General features: G+C 32.4%; 1 protein-coding gene across 2 annotated transcripts in view; it reads right to left on the bottom strand.

The window, feature by feature from the left end:
• Window positions 1-18,773, bottom strand: part of LOC125663845 (uncharacterized) — a 32,643-nt gene extending 13,870 nt beyond the window's left edge. Inside the window, exons 1-2 of one of the 2 annotated variants that reach the window (XM_056153862.1) lie at window positions 18,614-18,773; window positions 39-117 (exon numbers count right to left, since the gene is read on the bottom strand). The gene's annotated coding sequence lies outside the window, so the exon portion shown is untranslated. Of the gene's footprint in view, window positions 1-38; window positions 118-14,246; window positions 14,714-18,613 lie in introns of those variants that run through there. The other variant, XM_048896244.2, reaches the window with a different exon arrangement.

The following is an 18,773-nucleotide window of genomic DNA, read 5'->3' as shown; positions in this document are numbered from 1 at the left end:
AATGTTGGCGAGATATTTAACAGGAGATTGTAACTTACACAACCATTTCCGCTTATCCACCGCATGTATTACTTCGTTTTTTTCTGCTCTATATTGCTGAGGATGTAGTGAAGTGACCTGTAAATTCACAATATATATATCATCGATTACCTTGTTTATACAACAAATTTTGCATTTTGATCTTCGAATCGTTTCATCTGTATGCATGCCAGAAGATGATGTATCATTCATTCAAATTAAGTTTCCTGATTTGGCCATCCATTTGGTCAGGGTGTGTGATTCGTTAGTAACCATTCACGAGAGTATTTGAGGATTTAAGCACGTGGAAAAACATGTGACTAATCATTGTTGAATTTAAATAAGTTACCGCTAAAGATCATGAGCAATAAATCAAGTGTAAATAGAATTTCTACAATCAATATGTCTAAATAGCACTTACTATGCCGTTTAAGGACAATTCACTTTCCACCTTGTTTTGAATTTACATATTCATAATAAAGTTGTACTTTACTTGACTTGACTTATTTTATCTAATCTGTATGTGTACATCATGATCATATTTTGACGATTTCCACGATGTAATTCATGTTTTCAAATTCCTATGAATATTATCTTACATACAGAAGATAAACCTGAGCATTATCACAGTTATGTAAAATTATGTTAATTTATGAGTAGGTGGCACATAGATGAACAGTGCAAAATCTAAAGGGAAAGGGGGTTGTTGCAAATTCCGAAAAAATAATCTGAATTTATTTGACAAAGAGCAAAGTGAAGATCCAGAAATACGCAAAACAGTGTCCACATGCACAAAACGGTAAAGTACCCAAACATTTGGACTTACCGATGAACTTTGGTAATCAATTTCATATCCTCCAGTTTTACATAGGAGAATTGTTTCAGGAGGAAATTATATATCACGACTTTATTGAAGTCATATACGTTAGAATTGTTTTAATTTCTTTAGATTACTAGGTAAAAGTAATATATATCGTCCAAAGATTTAGAGGTTCTTTCTACGAGATGATCAATAGATCCATGGGAAAGAACAGGAATAGAATTAACGCATTTGTTTTTATAATCATTGTTGAAGATGTTCATAGTTAAAAATTGATTTGGTTCAAGATAATTTTGATATTTTTGTTTCATTACAAGTACCCCATCGTGTGTACCATTCAAAATGAAACAGGGCACGCGGGTACGTTAAGGCAGGTTATGAAAATATTTCCTGGGATAAAATCCGCGAAACAATGTGACATCATAATTGAAATAAGTATATCACTATGTATATCTATTAAATTCCGATTTTATTTTTTATGTAAGTTTTATTTATGTATAAAATAAACCATGCAGCTACTAAGATCCAAAGAAATTCGAAATATGATATAACTGCTGTCGTGTAATTTCTGTTTGATCAATATGAAAGTTAACTGATGACATCTTGACTATACATCGAGTGACGTTGACACATGCAATCCGTGATCTATTTATAACAGTCATGCAATAACGTCATGCGGAAGCACATGTTTGGCATGTTGTTATGATACAAAATGTTCTCATGTAAACAACCAAAATAGTTTTTAAGAGTTAGTAGCTCCCTCTCTCCGTGTAAGACAGATTTTAAAAATTATGCAGTTTACGTGCATAAATGGAGCATGACGTGCCTTAACATACCCGCGCATTATTTTTTTTATATTAAAACTTAACATACAGCATCATCATATTAAACAAAACGATTTGCAGATTGTGCAACATTCACATGTTTAGTTTCGTCCAATGGTTATTGCACTAAAAATGAAATTAAGCACTAATGTTTACAAATCTGTATTAGAGATACGTTTTTGTTTAGGGTACAATTTTGCGGTTGAATATATGCTTTGTCAGGAAAATTCAGATCAACATCGATCAGTCTGAACTCCCTGGCAAAACATATTGCCTTTGTTCAGATCATCTGTGGTGTTCCAATATACTGTACCACTGTACATGTATATGGTCATGTTCCAGATGGCAACTCGTTGCCCAGCTTTTGCTCCATGACCTCGATGTCGTGGGTTCAAACCCTGTTTATACCTTGGTTGCGTCAATTTCTAACTCGTAAAAATATTTATCAACCGTCCCTTAGAAGTTGGAGTAGCAGGTCCTTGACAGAGAACTAAAAAAGAACCCCCATTGCTGCGGCCCTGACCGTCATGGATAGGTTTAAATTTGTGGTACTTCATCTACAGCTGGTGACGTTTCCAAATGGGGAGGACATTATCGAAAAGACGTAAAACAATGAACTAACAAATATAGGTTATCATTATTATCAGTCTTATACAATATTTATAAAGTGCCTTATGAAAGGTGAAAGTAACGAACAGTGATCAATCTCATAACTCCTATAAGGAATAAAAACTTGAATAAACATCCCCTGTCGACCGGTCACACTTGCTGTGAACCCTATATCTTGGTCAGGTAAACGGAGTAATTGGTATGAAACAAGTCAGACAACATTTAACCCAATGACAGATTCTATTGGGAAACTAGATGGTTATAATGACCATAGAATTAGCGAAATGTAATAATATAATTAGTTAAATCACTCTAGAGAGCTGTTTGATGTATAAACAAAACAAAAAACTCAATAGCATAGATACATGTATAAAAGACGAAAACCATAGAAATATTATGAGAGCAACGTTTAATGGCTTAAGAGATAATAAAATTGAAGCATATAAAATGTAATTACGAAACATTAAAATATGAATAAATTTTGATATATATTAAGATTTCATAAGATAGAATGGCAATAGAGTTGATAATGTATAAGCCGAATGTTATCTTAAAAAGACGAGTTTTAAGATGATTTTTAAAAGTCTACACTGGTGGACATGGATGGAGGTGTGTGGGTAAACAGTTCCAGGGGGGCGTTACTCCAAATCTAAACGTCTGTTGCCATAAGTGTGAGTTCGAAATTTTGGCGTAACGAGTTCGAAATTTTGGCGTAACGAGAGCTTGCTTGCTTTAGAGATCATCCCAATTGGTAAATATGCTAATAATAAACATATGATAATAAACTATATTTAATAATGATGTAAAATAAATCGTCCCATTTGATGCTATCAGTATTTTAAAGCCGATTAGGGTTAATACTATTGATTTAAAGACCTGTAGCTCTTTTAAAATAATTTTAGTTTACATTATATTGTTCACAGTACCCGTACAGTCCGTATTTGATAACCTTGTCAATTTTATTGCAGTCTCTAAATCTCTATCAAGAGTTGTCATACTTTTGCCAAGTTGATATTGCTTTATAGACATTTGCTATTTTTCTGTGTTACAGCCTGCTCCTCTCTTTTTCGCTGTGTTTTGCATCCTATTTTTGATATATTTTTCATTCCATGTTTGATTATCTCTTGGTTTTTTATTGTGGATATACGTCTCTCTATAACCTAGTTAATAGTACGTTTTTATCTCGTTGGGATCCAGGTTAGAATAGGTCATCAGTACCCCTTGATTGTCGTAAGAGGCGACTAAATGGGGCGGTCCTTCGGATGAGACCACAAAAACCGAGGTACCGTGTCTCAGCAGGTGTGGCACGATAAAGATCCCTCCCTACTCAATGGTCATAAGCGCCGAGCATAGACCTAAATGTTGCAACCCTTCAACGGCAGTGCTGACGTCTCCATATGAGTAAAAGATTCTCGAAAGGGACGTTGAACAATATAGTCAATCAATCAGAGTACGTTCTTATTCCCTCTTAAAGTTTATTCTACTACCTCTGTTTCTTTGTGAGTTTGATTTTTCTAAGAGTTATAGTTTTGCATTGTTTGGGGTTTTTGTTTTTGTTTTGGTATCCTCATTCTTTATTGTTTAATTGGGCGTTTCATGGTGTGTTCTGATATCCGTTTCCTTATCGCTATATGTTGTATTTCTCTGTAGTTATTGCTATGTGTTGTATTTCTCTGTAGCTATCACTGTATGTTGTATTTCTCTGTAGTTATTGCTATATGTTGTATTTCTCTGTAGTTATTGCTATGTGTTGTATTTCTCTGTAGTTATTGCTATGAGTTGTATTTCTATGTAGTTATTGCTATATGTTGTATTTCTCTGTAGTTATTGCTATGTGTTGTATTTCTCTGTAGTTATTACTATGTGTTGTATTTCTCTGTAGTTATTGCTATGTGTTGTATTTCTCTGTAGTTATTGCTATGTGTTGTATTTCTCTGTAGTTATTGCTATGTGTTGTATTTATATGTAGTTATTGCTATATGTTGTATTTCTCTGTAGTTATTGCTATATGTTGTATTTCTATGTAGTTATTGCTATGTGTTGTATTTCTCTGTAGTTATTGCTATGTGTTGTATTTCTCTGTAGTTATTGCTATGTGTTGTATTTCTCTGTAGTTATTGCTATGAGTTGTATTTCTCTGTAGTTATTGCTATATGTTGTATTTCTCTGTAGTTATTGCTATGTGTTGTATTTCTCTGTAGTTATTGCTATGAGTTGTATTTCTCTGTAGTTATTGCTATATGTTGTATTTCTCTGTAGTTATTACTATGTGTTGTATTTCTCTGTAGTTATTGCTATGTGTTGTATTTCTCTGTAGTTATTGCTATGTGTTGTATTTCTCTGTAGTTATTGCTATGTGTTGTATTTCTATGTAGTTATTGCTATATGTTGTATTTCTCTGTAGTTATTGCTATATGTTGTATTTCTATGTAGTTATTGCTATGTGTTGTATTTCTCTGTAGTTATTGCTATGTGTTGTATTTCTCTGTAGTTATTGCTATGTGTTGTATTTCTCTGTAGTTATTGCTATGAGTTGTATTTCTCTGTAGTTATTGCTATATGTTGTATTTCTCTGTAGTTATTGCTATGTGTTGTATTTCTCTGTAGTTATTGCTATGAGTTGTATTTCTCTGTAGTTATTGCTATATGTTGTATTTCTCTGTAGTTATTGCTATGTGTTGTATTTCTCTGTAGTTATTACTATGTGTTGTATTTCTCTGTAGTTATTGCTATGTGTTGTATTTCTCTGTAGTTATTGCTATGTGTTGTATTTCTCTGTAGTTATTGCTATGTGTTGTATTTCTATGTACTTATTGCTATATGTTGTATTTCTCTGTAGTTATTGCTATATGTTGTATTTCTATGTAGTTATTGATATGTGTTGTATTTCTCTGTAGTTATTGCTATGTGTTGTATTTCACTGTAGTTATTGCTATGTGTTGTATTTCACTGTAGTTATTGCTATGTGTTGTATTTCTCTGTAGTTATCTCTATGTGTTGTATTTCTCTGTAGTTATTGCTATGTGTTGTATTTCTCTGTAGTTATTGCTATATGTTGTATTTCTCTGTAGTTATTGCTATATGTTGTATTTCTCTGTAGTTATTGCTATATGTTGTATTTCTCTGTAGTTATAGCTATATGTTGTATTTCTCTGTAGTTATTGCTATATGATGTATTTCTATGTAGTTATTGCTATGAGTTGTATTTCTCTGTAGTTATTGCTGTGTTGTATTTCTCTGTAGTTATTGCTATGTGTTGTATTTCTCTGTAGTTATTGCTGTGTTGTATTTCTCTGTAGTTATTGCTATGTGTTGTATTTCTCTGTAGTTATTGCTATATGATGTATTTCTATGTAGTTATTGCTATATGTTGTATTTCTCTGTAGTTATTGCTAGCAATAACTACAGTGAAATACAACACATAGAGATAACTACAGAGAAATACAACATATAGCAATAACTACAGAGAAATACAACATATATGTGCTGTATTTCTCTGTAGTTATTACTATGTGTTGTATTTCTCTGTAGTTATTGCTATATGTTGTATTTCTATGTAGTTATTACTATGTGTTGTATTTCACTGTAGTTATTGCTATATGTTGTATTTCTATGTAGTTATTGCTATATGTTGTATTTCTCTGTAGTTATTGCTATATGTTGTATTTCTCTGTAGTTATTGCTATATGTTGTATTTCTCTGTAGTTATCTCTATGTGTTGTATTTCTCTGTAGTTATTGCTATGTGTTGTATTTCTCTGTAGTTATTGCTGTGTTGTATTTCTCTGTAGTTATTGCTATGTGTTGTATTTCTCTGTAGTTATTACTATATGATGTATTTCTATGTAGTTATCTTTATATGTTGTATTTCTCTGTAGTTATCTCTATGTGTTGTATTTCTCTGTAGTTATTGCTATATGTTGTATTTCTCTGTAGCTATCACTGTATGTTGTATTTCTCTGTAGTTATTGCTATATGTTGTATTTCTCTGTAGTTATTGCTATGTGTTGTATTTCTATGTAGTTATTGCTATATGTTGTATTTCTCTGTAGTTATCGCTATATGTTTTATTTCACTGTAGTTATTGCTATGTGTTGTATTTCTCTGTAGTTATTACTATGTGTTGTATTTCTCTGTAGTTATTGCTATATGTTGTATTTCTCTGTAGTTATTGCTATGTGTTGTATTTCTCTGTAGTTATTGCTATGTGTTGTATTTCTCTGTAGTTATAGCTATGTGTTGTATTTCTCTGTAGTTATCTCTATGTGTTGTATTTCTCTGTAGTTATTGCTATATGTTGTATTTCTCTGTAGTTATTGCTATGTGTTGTATTTCTCTGTAGTTATTGCTATGTGTTGTATTTCTCTGTAGTTATTGCTATATGTTGTATTTCTCTGTAGCTATCACTGTATGTTGTATTTCTCTGTAGTTATTGCTATATGTTGTATTTCTCTGTAGTTATTGCTATGAGTTGTATTTCTCTGTAGTTATTGCTATGTGTTTTATTTCTCTGTAGTTATTGCTATATGTTGTATTTCTCTGTAGTTATTGCTATATGTTGTATTTCTATGTAGTTATTGCTATATGTTGTATTTCTCTGTAGTTATTGCTATATGTTGTATTTCTCTGTAGTTATTGCTATATGTTGTATTTCTCTGTAGTTATTGCTATATTTTGTATGTCACTGTAGTTATTACTATATGTTGTATTTCTCTGTAGTTATTGCTATGTGTTGTATTTATCTGTAGCTATCACTGTATGTTGTATTTCTCTGTAGTTACTGCTATATGTTGTATTTCTCTGTAGTTATTGCTATATGTTGTATTTCTCTGTAGTTATTGCTATATGTTGTATTTCTCTGTAGTTACTGCTATATGTTGTATTTCTCTGTAGTTATTGCTATATGTTGTATTTCTCTGTAGTTACTGCTATATGTTGTATTTCTCTGTAGTTATTGCTATGTGTTGTATTTCTCTGTAGTTATTGCTATGTGCTGTATTTCTCTGTAGTTATTACTATGTGTTGTATTTCTCTGTAGTTATCTTTATATGTTGTATTTCTCTGTAGTTATTGCTATGAGTTGTATTTCTCTGTAGTTATTGCTATGTGTTGTATTTCTCTGTAGTTATTGCTATATGTTGTATTTCTCTGTAGTTATCTTTATGTGTTGTATTTCTCTGTAGTTATTGCTATATGTTGTATTTCTCTGTAGTTATAGCTATATGTTGTATTTCTCTGTAGCTATCACTGTATGTTGTATTTCTCTGTAGTTATTGCTATGTGTTGTATTTCTCTGTAGTTATTGCTATATGTTGTATTTCTCTGTAGCTATCACTGTATGTTGTATTTCTCTGTAGTTATTGCTATGTGTTGTATTTCTCTGTAGCTATCACTGTATGTTGTATTTCTCTGTAGTTACTGCTATATGTTGTATTTCTCTGTAGTTATTGCTATATGTTGTATTTCTCTGTAGTTACTGCTATATGTTGTATTTCTCTGTAGTTATTGCTATATGTTGTATTTCTCTGTAGTTATTGCTATATGTTGTATTTCTCTGTAGTTATTGCTATATTTTGTATGTCACTGTAGTTATTACTATATGTTGTATTTCTCTGTAGTTATTGCTATGTGTTGTATTTCTCTGTAGCTATCACTGTATGTTGTATTTCTCTGTAGTTACTGCTATATGTTGTATTTCTCTGTAGTTACTGCTATATGTTGTATTTCTCTGTAGTTATTGCTATGTGTTGTATTTCTCTGTAGTTATTGCTATATGTTGTATGTCTCTGTAGTTATTGCTATATGTTGTATTTCTCTGTAGTTACTGCTATATGTTGTATTTCTCTGTAGTTATTGCTATATGTTGTATTTCTCTGTAGTTATTGCTATGTGTTGTATTTCTATGTAGTTATTGCTATATGTTGTATTTCTCTGTAGTTATTGCTATATGTTGTATTTCTATGTAGTTACTGCTATGTGTTGTATTTCTCTGTAGTTATCTCTATGTGTTGTATTTCTCTGTAGTTATTGCTATGAGTTGTATTTCTCTGTAGTTATTACTATGTGTTGTATTTCTCTGTAGTTATCTTTATATGTTGTATTTCTCTGTAGTTATAGCTATATTTTGTATTTCTCTGTAGTTATTGCTATATGTTGTATTTCTCTGTAGTTATTGCTATGTGTTGTATTTCTCTGTAGTTACTGCTATATGTTGTATTTCTCTGTAGTTATTGCTATATGTTGTATTTCTCTGTAGTTATTGCTATGTGCTGTATTTCTCTGTAGTTACTGCTATATGTTGTATTTCTCTGTAGTTATTGCTATATGTTGTATTTCTCTGTAGTTACTGCTATATGTTGTATTTCTCTGTAGTTATTGCTATATGTTGTATTTCTCTGTAGTTACTGCTATATGTTGTATTTCTCTGTAGTTATTGCTATGTGTTGTATTTCTCTGTAGTTATTGCTATGTGCTGTATTTCTCTGTAGTTATTACTATGTGTTGTATTTCTCTGTAGTTATCTTTATATGTTGTATTTCTCTGTAGTTATTGCTATGAGTTGTATTTCTCTGTAGTTATTGCTATGTGTTGTATTTCTCTGTAGTTATTGCTATATGTTGTATTTCTCTGTAGTTATCTTTATGTGTTGTATTTCTCTGTAGTTATTGCTATATGTTGTATTTCTCTGTAGTTATAGCTATATGTTGTATTTCTCTGTAGCTATCACTGTATGTTGTATTTCTCTGTAGTTATTGCTATGTGTTGTATTTCTCTGTAGTTATTGCTATATGTTGTATTTCTCTGTAGCTATCACTGTATGTTGTATTTCTCTGTAGTTATTGCTATGTGTTGTATTTCTCTGTAGCTATCACTGTATGTTGTATTTCTCTGTAGTTACTGCTATATGTTGTATTTCTCTGTAGTTATTGCTATATGTTGTATTTCTCTGTAGTTACTGCTATATGTTGTATTTCTCTGTAGTTATTGCTATATGTTGTATTTCTCTGTAGTTATTGCTATATGTTGTATTTCTCTGTAGTTATTGCTATATTTTGTATGTCACTGTAGTTATTACTATATGTTGTATTTCTCTGTAGTTATTGCTATGTGTTGTATTTCTCTGTAGCTATCACTGTATGTTGTATTTCTCTGTAGTTACTGCTATATGTTGTATTTCTCTGTAGTTACTGCTATATGTTGTATTTCTCTGTAGTTATTGCTATGTGTTGTATTTCTCTGTAGTTATTGCTATATGTTGTATGTCTCTGTAGTTATTGCTATATGTTGTATTTCTCTGTAGTTACTGCTATATGTTGTATTTCTCTGTAGTTATTGCTATATGTTGTATTTCTCTGTAGTTATTGCTATGTGTTGTATTTCTATGTAGTTATTGCTATATGTTGTATTTCTCTGTAGTTATTGCTATATGTTGTATTTCTATGTAGTTACTGCTATGTGTTGTATTTCTCTGTAGTTATCTCTATGTGTTGTATTTCTCTGTAGTTATTGCTATGAGTTGTATTTCTCTGTAGTTATTACTATGTGTTGTATTTCTCTGTAGTTATCTTTATATGTTGTATTTCTCTGTAGTTATAGCTATATTTTGTATTTCTCTGTAGTTATTGCTATATGTTGTATTTCTCTGTAGTTATTGCTATGAGTTGTATTTCTATGTAGTTAGATACAGTGCGATACAGTGTAGCTGTATTCCTATCCGTGTTTATTGTGAATTTCTTTTCCTCAATCTTCCTTGATGCGTTTGCTTTTATTTCTACTGAGAGAGGAAGAGACAGACAGATTTTTCACATATGCATACCTCTTGATTCACTTTTTCTATTCCGACAATTTGTGACATTTCTAGTTTAGAATTCCTTGCATTAACTGTTTGTTTACTTGCTCTCAGTAAAAGAAAACCCATCATCTGAACACTTCTCGTTTCTGTATGTTTTATTCGTTTGTAAAGACTGCGTTTATATCCTCCTCAACCCCAGCTGCATGCATTTTTTAACTTTCCTGAGGGAGTCAACGTCTTCATTATAACTCATTTATCATGCTACATTTAATGACAATCCATTGTACCTGCATTTTGCCCACTAATTCTTTCCCATGGTTATTTGAATAACATGTAGCACTTTTCGCTCCGTCTTTAAATAAAATGAATTGCCCTTCTTGTCAGTGTTTAAATTTTCACAATAACTCATTCATCCACTACTCGGTCTATACAAGTTAGTAGATACTAAACGTCTACATTATCTCAATCATTGTCAGGAAAAAAACTATCAGACATGGTGAATTTTAATTTCTAAAAAATGCAATAGAAATTCTATTTTTGGGTCACTTCTTATTTTAATCCATTTTAGTATCGTCTGTGTTATTTTGGCTGATTCTTTAAGGAGGATTAATTGTGCCAAGAAAGACAAAACATTTATGCCTATTGTAATACCTTAATGCAATCCTTGAGGTCGCTTTAGGAGTGCTTATCTCAATTAGAACAGCTCAGAACTCCTTACCGGGTACCGATACGGGTGTGTATTTGTGCCCATCCTTTTAATCAAAGTCAAACACATTTCAGGATGTATGTGAAATAGAACATTAAATTTGGTATTCTCTAATACCAATCATAAGAGTACACATTATGTCTATTCCACGGTCTAGCAAATGGCACTAATTATATTGCACCCAACCATTTTAATTGCAAACAAACTCTCTATAGACCAATTTATACAAAATCAAACTACATGTTCTTCTTCTTCCTCTTTCAACTAAAGTTCAGCTAGACATGTTATTACTGGTGATGCCGATATAGAAAATGACGACCTGATCATTAAGTCACTTATTTTAAAAGGGCCGAAACTTATCTTTCCATTGTCGACAGAACTTCATTTCTTTTAATTCCGTCGAAGATTTGCCAGACGATGGGCTAGATATGAAGATTGATTGTTTAAATATTGTTTAGCGTCCCTTTCGAGAATCTTTCACTCATATGTAGACGTCACCACTGCCGGTGAAGGGCTGCAAAATTTAGGCCTATGCTCGGCGCTTACGGTCTTTGAGCAGGGAGGGATCTTTATCGTGCCACACCTGCTGTGTCACGGGGTCTCGGTTTTTGCGGTCTCATCCGAAGGATCGTCCCATTTAGTCGCCTCTTACGAAAAGCAAGGGATACTAAGGACCTATTATAACCAGGATCCCCACGGGACTAGATATGAAGAAGAAGAATTTGTAACAATATCAAAATGGATTAGAAAGTGTAAGAGGAATATTAAGATATCGTATTAGACACATTAAAACAAAAGAGCGCATCATCTGTGTTTAGTAAAGCAGAAGTGATGAAAGAATTGGATATGTTGCATAGTTCCAGCTGACAGAACTTGTAACAACATTGTTTTTGTACGGCTCATTATTACAACTTTAACTTCGCTTTAATTCCACAATTGGTAATCCAACTTATACTCCTACTTTGCTTTCCAAAGACGAAATTCTTCAAAATAATGAATCAGATGTGAATATTTAATATCCCATTCATTTAATTATAATTCAATTACCGTACCTATAGTAGATTCCAAAACTAAACAAAAACCATTCAAAACAGAGATACATTGCAGGATCCAGTAAATATCCTACCTTACTCCTTACAAAATGTAAAGTGCTGTGACCGAGAAACCTCAGGCGTATTGTGCCACAAAATATGCAAGAAGTGGTGTAAATCAAATGTGGCTTCTCAAAAATTCCAAAGAACGTTTAGTATATTTGAAATGGAAAGCCTTTTCCAAATCATCAGCATCAACACGTACGACTTTTCTGCACTTTACACGACCATTCCGCACAATGAGTTAAAGACTAGACAGATCATAGACAGCTGTTTCTTCACTTAAATGGAACACGGGAATATTAATAGGTTGTGCTCAGTCATAAAAAATAACTTTGTTAACTTACACATAAATACTATTACAAAGATGCTGGAATTCCCCTGTGACAATACTTACATTGTATTTAGTGATCAGGCCTCCCGACAGTCTGTTGGAATGCCCATTATTAGTTCACCTGGGTTTTTTTTATTTTTATGAAGCAGAGTTTATTTAAACAATTCTACATGAGAAAAATGTCTTGCTGTAGCCTTCAGCTCGACATATAGATATTTTACGACGTTCTATCTATTAACAATACTCCTTTTCATTCATATGTCGATTCGACATATCCCGGTGAACTCAAAATAAAAGACAGCACAGAATCTTCGATATCTGCTTCACTTTTTGATATTTTATTGAATATTAACGTCAACGGCAAACTAACATCACAACTTTATAACAAACAATATGATTTCAACTTCTCCATTTTCAACTTCCAATATTTATGTAGCAATAGTCCATTTTCACCTGCAAAGGATTTTGTTTAAGTCTCTCAACTGATTCGATATGCGAGCGTTTTCTGCGTGTGATATATTTTTTAATCGAGACAAGCTACTCGTTTGGTTTATACTGTTTAACGTCCCTCATGAGAATTGTTCACCGATATGGAGACAGGCTACTATGAAATAAGCTGATCGTACGAGGGTTTAATAGTCTCGTTTGAAGTTAACATTTCGCAAATTCTATGGTCGTTATAATGATCTAATTTGAAAATACAAGTTATCACGAGGTCGGATGTTGTCTGACGTATTTCCTACCAATTTTCAAGCCCTTCTTTACATTCAGATTGTGATTGCGGATTACTTTTTACCTGATCAGGATATAGGGCTCATGGCAGGTCTGACCAGTCAACATGGTATGATTACTCCTTCTAGACACCTGATCCCACCTTTGATATGTCCATGGGTCCGTACCCGTGTTTGCCCTTCTCTTAATTTTGTATTCTTATAGGATTTACGAGGTTGATTATATTGTTAGCTATCTTCACTTACTCATTGCAAATTTTTCTCGACAATAATTCAATAATTTTATTTCAGAATACGAATTGTGATCTATGAAAAAAAGGCTTTTTTTTTTATTATAATACAGTTATGACAGTATCATATTATATGTAAGTGTATTTACAAACCAGTATAGTTTAGAAAATACAGCATATTTGAATATCTTCATCATTTCTTCTAATAATAATAAACGTGTGTGTGTGTGTGTGTGTGTGTGTGTGTGTGTGTGTGTGTGTGTGTGTGTAACACGTTTCATTTTTGTAGCACATATACACTTTAGATAATTAAAATCAATATTCATGGATAAAGACAGAAAACAGATATATCGTCACCTTCCATACAATTGAAAATTGTTGGAGGGCATATAGTTATTTCAGACCAAATGTAGTCAATTCAGACACCAGTTTGCTGCATAATCATGAAGTTCAATATGTGTGCATTATATACACACTGTAGCTATAAATAATGTACACAAATGTTCCACTATCAAGGTGAAGATAACTAGTAGATCCCATTTCTATACTGAAATCCTTCAAATACGATTTTCTTGTTATCCAAATTCGATAAAATTGTTTTTAAAATTCCTAAAATTTTGTTTTATGAAATTGTTCGAAAAATTGACAAATTTAAATAGGGCGATATTATTATTTTTCGAAAAAATCTGTTTATGATATTTCAAACTGATCCAACTCGTTCAACTACTTCAATTTGTTATGATCCATCGTATGCACTTTTCATACCACCCATCAAGTCAACAATAGCGTAAACTTTTTATATCCCATAAGAGCATAACCTATAGGATTTAGGAGATCGATCACAGTTCGTTGTCATCACCTTTTTCCTAAATCTTGACCAGTTTGTTTTACTGAATTCGGGTTTCTTTCTTTTATTCTCATGCATATACACAATCATGTGACGAACGGAAATACCACACTGACAACGCTTTATTAATTATGATAATGAGAAGAAGCCACAACATTGAAATGACACGTTAATGTATTACAGTTTATACCGTTCACTAATTGCACTGAAGGCATGTGATAAAATTTCACGATATATGTACTTACGAAAGCCGAACCATAGTATTGTGTGGCGTATCTTAGAGCCACGAGGACTCTTCCGTGTAAACATTTCCGCCATGTTTGCCAGGCCCGGAAGTCCCGGGATGGTGGCGAATGGATCCCAAACGTGGACTTCAATTACAGCTTCAAAGTTTCAAAGTTTGGTCCTCTATCACTTACTGTTTCTTTTCCCACTATGTGATATATATCAAAACTCGCAGTTCCTGTGAATTTACAAAATTGTCCAATCCATTGTGCAGATGCTTTGTTCGATCAGCCAAAGCCAATTAATCATTTTTTTCTACAGATCGTTATGCAAAAATGCAAACAAAACATCTGTAGTCCTCCCATAAATATGAAAACAAGCCAACTCCTATTTTACATTTTTGTGAACTTCCTCAATGAAAAATTAACCGAAAGGAATAGGACAGTTAAATAATGAGGTTAATTGCAAGAGAACGCCCTCCTGTATTAAACAGAGCGTAGTGAGAGCTGTAGGTAAAGAGCAATTCATCAAAATGTGTCATCTCATGTATTGCAATAATTGCTACCAGCCGTCCAATTAGAGTGACAATAAAAACAATGGACTTTCCAGGACACGAAATTGTTCCCAGGAATTTGATTTCTGACTCCAAAGAATTCGAAAAAAAATTAATAATTTTGCTACCAAATAGATAAAATTAGGTCGGTTACGCCTTACATCTTATATTCATAAAAAACGAATCTTTTTGTACTTTCAATAAGAATTAATTGACATTTGTTGTACTTTCAATTACATCTATCAAGTGGCTGTCTACCAAACAGTCATGCAATATTGGTCATTTGTCTTAATTGTGCCCACAAACAAAACTTTCAATATTCTAAGGTACGTGTACTGCTGAGCCTGGTTTTACGGCAAACACTTTTTAAATTCTGAACCGTGGTCATTTTAGAAATAAAATGGATCTGTGATCGTCAATAAAAAGTATTTAAAATTTCACTGCAAAATGAATTATTTACAATGTTGCAGTCAGTATTTCTATAGAAAGAAAGGCACCTCATGTCAAAAGCACAACAAAGATCAGAAGAATGACAGTGACAATAATATACCTACTTTTCGATAATAATTAGAAAATTATGAATATATATCATTCAAAACCAAAAAAAAAAAAACAGTGTCATAAAGCACGAACCCACGATAACATTTTTTATCAAAATCACTACATGTGTAATTTCAAGATTAGGCCACACATGTTGGTTTCTGGATGGAATCCTTCAAATATTTATGCAATGCAAACTTGTTGGTAATTTTAGTAACAAAACAGTTTTGGTATTATTTTTTCTATATGTATTTTATTAGATTGGTTTATTGATTGTTTATGGTTTTACGCCGTTTTGGCATTATTTCAGCCATTTTACGGTGGACATTTTATTAGAAGATAAGAGTTTTTTATCCTTTATGTTAAAAAACAGTACAATGTCAATGAACGCTACCGCACATGCGCAAGGGACAAACTACAAATCAAGGTTAAATATGTCAAAACATTTCATTCGTAGCATTTTCATATAAATCACGCTCTTCATAATTCTTAAACGGTCTGCTACATGAATTAATGTGAACGTAGTAAATGCACGGTGTATATATTATGTATCTGAATGATGGTGCAGAGAGCATATACGTAATAAGAACGATGCATTCGTTTGCATTTGCTTAGACTTTTTATGTGAGTTTCAAAAGAATCAAATAGAATCATTTTAGTATATGTAACTCAGTTTCTACAAATAAATTACCCCATACCTCTGACATCCGGAGCACACTGCTGAAGATAATCAACAGTGTACTTCGTATCAGTGATATCGAATCCGACATTCATATAAAACGATTAATGTGTTGAAAGTAAACGGACGGAAAGAAAGATGAAAACCCTATACACAGAATACCTGCAAACCTGTAGAATAACATATAAAAGTAACACAATGACAGTAAAGCAACACCATAATAGTAAACCAACCAAATGATAGTCAACCAATGGACTAAAAATCAACCAACAGAATAATTGGAAATGAATAGTAGTTAACCAATAGAATAATTGTCAGCCATTAGAACGAAAGATATCAACAGAACAAAAGTAAATCAACAGAATAATAGTCAACCAACAGGATGATGCAGTGGTTTTTTTTCTTTATTTCCACTTTTTCATTCCCACCAATGTATTTTCTGTCTATTAGTGTAATATACAAAATTGAATTCACCTTTCACTATCTCGTAATTACGAGATAATTATCTTTAATAACATGCTCATTACAGACAATGAAGAAATCGTCAACTTTATTTAATTTTCTTTCAGGAACAAATAACATAAACTCTGTTTCCCTAGGTGTAATGATAATTTGTTGTGAACCAACCAATCTGAACAAGATTCAAGTACTTTACCAATTTTCTTTGAATAAAATCTGTACATTCATATAAAATTAATTTACAATCATTGTCAATAATTAACGACATATCATTCACATACATGTATATAAAAAATAACAGGGGACCCAAGATACTGCCCTGGATGATACCACATGAAACAAAACCAGGACTTGAAGTGGCACCATTTACACACACTTGTTTTCATTACACACATATATTGTTTTCAATCACTTAAGTACCATTTTGAAAACCAACCTAATGATTTGACCCCTAAAATTTCTTGTTCAAAAATACATCAATTGGAATGATCAACAATGTTGAAAGCTTCCTGTAGGTCAAGAATCACAATTCCAGTAAACAGACCATTAAATGACGTAGGCTAAAGTATATGGCCATGACTTCTAGCCAGTGCGTGTGATCCCATCATGTCCTGTATCACAGATTAACGCAATTCTGTCCAACAAATCCTTGCTGACTGACATTTTATTTGCATGATGTGCTTGTTATACATGCACAGATCCGTGAGTCATTGTTTACACAATTGAACCAAACAATCCACTGTTTATTTGATATATATAATTTGTCAATCATTCTGATAGAGCATCAGAAATCCTTTGAAGATTAGTTTTAGTGCAGCGGTGCACATTTCTTCATACCGGAGTCCTCCATAATGGTTAGGATTAGTGTAACGTGAATATAACATTCAGTGTTTTAGCTACAGGATAACGATTCGAGCCGCGAACATCGCTGTCATCACTGCACATATGTGACGTAAACTTAATCTTAATTTTTTTTTTAAGTAAATCCAAAAGTAAAAGGTAAATTTCGCACAAAAATCACGATCCTAATTATTAGTACTACTTGCTATAATCAGAAATTTTAAAATAAGTTAGGGTACTTAATGCTTTATATGTCTCGACATAATGTCAAATCAATTTATACAATATATGTGATATTGATGCAATCGAAAGAAGCAATCAGGTTACCTTTTACAAGTGATATCGAATTTTTAAGTGTTGCTCAGCCAATCAAATAGAGTGTTACAAATGTATTCAAATTTCACAAATTCTATGGTCGTTATTACGATCTAGTTTGCCAATACAACCTATCATTGGGTCAATTGCTGTCTGACGTGTTTCATACCGATTGTTAGGCCGTTCTTGGAACACTGATTTTGACTATGCATAACTCCGTTTACCTGATCAAGATATAGGGCTCATGGCGGATGTGACCGGGGATGCTTACTCCTCCTCGGCACCTGATCCCACCTCTGGTATATCAAGGGATCCGTGTTTGCCCAACTTTCTCTCTTTTGTATTGCTTATAGGAGTTATGAGATTGATCACTGTTTATTATGTTCACCTTTCATTATAAATCATTAATAAACTATTGTCGATTAAATTTCTATTGTCGATATTTCAAAACAACAATTTTTGAGATAATGGAAATTGGTTTGAGAAAACTGACATGTGTATCTTCAAGCCAAAGGGAAGCGGAAAATATGTCCAAGTTATTTTCAAATTAAAAGCGCAATTCAAAACAAGATTACACGATATATTTGACAAATTATTTCCTTACTTGAGACAAGGTCGGTGATATCATTTCATTATAATCAACGGCAGAAAAGGGACACTCCTATGTGTGATAATTAATAATGCAGAAAATAATTCGTGAAAAAATGAATAGTGAAACGTGAAGTTATATATGGAATGCCATAATTAGCATATGTATTTAATTCAATTCGAATGAATTCAGGATTTTCTTGACGTGACCTTAAACCATAAATTATACTTGGATTTAAACAAACACGATATTTCTACAAATGAAGTCCTTCCCTATTTCATTCATAGAAACATTTTTAATCGATGGAACTATTCTCAAAAGAACCATTTTTAACTAAATGCCAAATAACTAGAAGTATTCCATGAGCTTTGAAGTGAATATTGATCATATATCTGCATGAAAAAATACTTACCTTTTTTTGAAAGAATGTGCAACGTGGTAGTCCGAATGATGCGTTATCCTGACAAGAATCATAGCTCTGTGTGTAGTCCTTGACGATCAGGTACCCTCAAATCCTTCATCTTAAAAGGATGAATGTGTTTACACCTTCTAAATAGAGAGCGGTCGTAGAT

The sequence above is a fragment of the Ostrea edulis genome, chromosome 1 (assembly GCF_947568905.1).
Source record: "Ostrea edulis chromosome 1, xbOstEdul1.1, whole genome shotgun sequence".
Taxonomy (NCBI): Eukaryota; Metazoa; Mollusca; class Bivalvia; order Ostreida; family Ostreidae; genus Ostrea; species Ostrea edulis.
Note: the sequence above shows the minus strand (reverse complement) of the source record. Positions and strands in the feature narration are given on the sequence as shown.